The sequence below is a fragment of the Canis lupus genome, chromosome 28 (genome assembly GCF_011100685.1).
Source record: "Canis lupus familiaris isolate Mischka breed German Shepherd chromosome 28, alternate assembly UU_Cfam_GSD_1.0, whole genome shotgun sequence".
NCBI classification, from domain to species: domain Eukaryota; kingdom Metazoa; phylum Chordata; class Mammalia; order Carnivora; family Canidae; genus Canis; species Canis lupus.
Window position 1 is genome coordinate 8,344,650 of NC_049249.1, and position 3,257 is coordinate 8,347,906.

Genomic DNA, 3,257 nt, shown 5'->3' on the forward strand with positions numbered 1-3,257 from the left:
TAGATCTCCTCTACCCTCACTCCTAAGCACCTTAGAGAAGTAGAGCTACCTACTACTTTAACAAACAAGGTTTTTTTCCCAACAACCTCAAACTGCCTTGGTACTTCACCTTCACATATGACAGAACTCTAAAAACCTTGTTAATGGTGCTCACTCCACTGTCTGAACTTCCTAGCCTACTTGCAGAGAGCTGGTAGACCCAGTACAATCTGATGCATGGACTTCAAAGGAGAGAAGATGGTGATTCTCAAACTAAAAGCTGGCTTGTTCCTTCCATTCTTGGTCTTCAAGGCTACCAAGATGTCTGTTGGCAAATACCTCTGCCTGGCAATAAGCTACTGTTTAGCAGAGACCAATAAATTTGTCAGCTATGCCCGTGCAGACCTTGGGGCTTGTTTATAAATGGGTTAACTGATGGCTGTCTTGTTGAGTGTGGCAAAGGGCCAATCTTTTTTCTGTAATATGTGCAGTAGGGAGTGTGGGGCCTCCTGTTGGCAGCAACAACCATGAAGTCAGAGACACCCTCCCCCCCGCCACCAACCTGAAAAATTACAGGATGGGAGAGGAAGAAAATAGGGAGATGATTCCATTTCTTAAAATGGTTTTATGACTTAAATTCCCTAGTCCCAACATTTATAACTTATTTAAATCAATTTCTATCAAATGGAGACCATTATGTAACAAGTTCAGAAAATAAGTGTGCTTTCTTCTGAAATTTCAAACACAGACACACTATATTTAAATAAAGTTTCCACAGCATTATTTCCTGGGGGTTTGCTTTTATTGCTTTTGAAGATGCAGAATCATCTTGTATACAAAGATGCATAACTTCATTGAAGCTGAATTTTCCATGGAAATTATTCAGTGCTCCCTCAATTCCCCCCACTTTATCTGACAGTCTTTCTTCCTCCAGATAATGGCTGGCAGCAACCCACAGCATGGAGGTTATATGCTGCACTTTTGAAAAAGTCTTGAATGGAGCCATTGTTCCCCTGAGATGGTCTGCATGTTTCACTGAACAGAGAGCAGGGTGTAAAAAAGGCACCTTGTGTGCAACTGTTGGCGAGGTTGGGAAGTGAATTAAAATCTCCAGAAAGTCTGGGCAGTGCTGTTCAGAGGAGCAATGAACCCTCTGGAAGCACTGTTAGCTCAGACATTCCAATGCGGTGAGGCAGCCTCAGGGACGCGGCTCCCTCCAGTCTCATTTAGAGAGGGAGCGAGGGGGCGAGCAAAGGACATTGATTTGGACGGGCTCTCTTTGCAAAGATTTGAGGAAGGTGCTATTTCCCAGGCATGGATGGGATGGTTGATTATCACACTCAGGTAACCTTCCCGTTCAGTGGACCTAGATTTGCCTTGGTTACTAACAGTGCAATGACTCATTTGGAGGATTCAATGTTAACTGCTTGTGCATCCACCAGTTTGTAGCAATCTAATTCCCATGTGCCTATTTCTTTTTTTTTTTTTTAAAGACAACGCAAGTCTTTGGGGGCTCCAGGTGACTGATGATATTTGACATTATGAGATTCATTAATCTTGTTTTATTTAATTTAATTAATTATTTAATTAATTCATTAATCTTGTTTACTGTCAGCAGTGGTTCCTTTTTTCCTGGCTCCTCCATTCACCTGTCCAGCGTGGACCCAGGGATTGCAGTGACTGACCACTCCCTATTGCTCTAGTGCTGAGATCTCAAGCGCTTACTGAACAAAGAGTTTCCTCAGTGTCCTCTGCAGAGACCCTTCCAAAACCAGCTCTCAAGGGAGGCAGTGATGTTAATTTTCATTAAAATCCTAGTGATGAGAAAATAGCAAAAAAAAAAAAAAAAACAGTTAAGGACCAGGCTGGCAGATTTCTCTTACAGGCAGAAATTCTTTGGTGTCCTCTGGTGCATTCTTGCTCCAACCTCTCCTGTGCCCTGGAGGCTCAAAGTAGGGGAAGTCACTTTTAAGATCAATAAGAAAAAAAAAAAAAAAAGAAAGAAAAAAAGAAAACTTGAGCAGGAGGAAAGTGTGGGAGGAGGTGGGGATGTTCTAGTTAGAGGCTCAGCCTAAACACACGTATAGAGTTGGAGTGGGAGACATATGCTGGGTGGTCCATAGTAACCAGGATGAGGCGGGTTCCTCCAGTCGTGGGGAGTCAGTTTGGAAGGCAGTGGGGAGCCTCTGAAGGTTTCTGCACAGATTAAAGTTGTAGAAGAGGGAAAACCCTATGACTGTGGATCCAAGAAGAGGACAGAGGAGAGGGGTGATGGGCCTCAGGAATTAATCCCGATTGAAGGTACCAGATGTCAGACCTATGGAAAGGTCATGTGTCTATCAAAGTAGGTAAAGAAGAACAGGTTTAGGGGAGAGGGGAAGGGATGATAATCTGACTTTTCTTCAGGTCCCCGGATCTCCTGACTGTCGACAGGCGGTCAAACCCCCCGGCGCCGAGGGGCGACCCCGCAGGGCCTGCAGCGTCGGCGGTGGGTGAACCAACATCCCGGGGTTGGCTTCGGCAATGACAGGGCCCTGGGTTTGGAGTCCGCGGCCCTGAAGCGAGAGGAGTGCTTGGCACAGCGCCAGGCACCGTACGGCGCTCAGTAAAATTTGTTCAGTTAACGACTGACCGAACGGGTCCGAGAGCCAGCGCGGCCTTTCCCAGGGTGACCGCGGTCACGGGTCCATGCGCCACGAGCCTCAGTTTCCAGCAGTGCCAGGCAGGGGCGCTCCCGGGAGGAGGTGTGGGCTGCCGCCTCCCCGGGGCCCGGCGCCCGCTCCCGCCGGGGCAGAGGCCGAGGCCGAGCGGGGGGCGCGCGGCGGGCCCGGGGCGCGGGCGGCAGCCGGGTCCGCCCCTCGCCCCCGCCCGCTCCGCGCGGCCCGAGCCGGGGGCGGGCCCGCCTCAGGCCGCTCCCCCCGCCGCCCGGGGGCCCGCGGCGGCGCTCTCGGCCTCTCACCCGGGGCGGGCGAGTTCTGGGAAAGGCCTGCCCAGGGCGGGGGCCCGCTGCCGCCCGCGCCGTCCCGTACCCGCAGCGCGGGCGGAGCGAGAGAGCGGCGCCCCCGGGGCGCACAGGCTAGCGCGGCGGGCGGGGGCGGGGGCGGCGCGCCCCGGGCCCTGCCTCCCGGGCACTCGCCTGGCTGCGGCGCGCTGCTGGCCCCGCTCCGCCGCGGACACTCGGGAGCGGGGACCCCGACGCCGCCGGCCGCAGGCGCGTCCCAGACGGACGCTGCCCTTGGGGACTCCGGCGCGACGGGCCCGGAGAGGAGAGGTGAGGA

At 52.7% G+C, this 3,257-nt stretch overlaps 1 long non-coding RNA gene across 1 annotated transcript; it reads right to left on the reverse strand.

Annotated features, from left to right (window-relative positions):
* Positions 1–1,420: 1,420 nt before the first annotated feature.
* LOC111093038 lies at positions 1,421–2,734 on the reverse strand. Its single transcript, XR_005380258.1, has 2 exons — positions 2,612–2,734; positions 1,421–1,793 (listed from the first exon to the last, which is right to left on the reverse strand). It is a non-coding gene; the product is annotated as an uncharacterized LOC111093038 (long non-coding RNA).
* Positions 2,735–3,257: the final 523 nt, after the last annotated feature.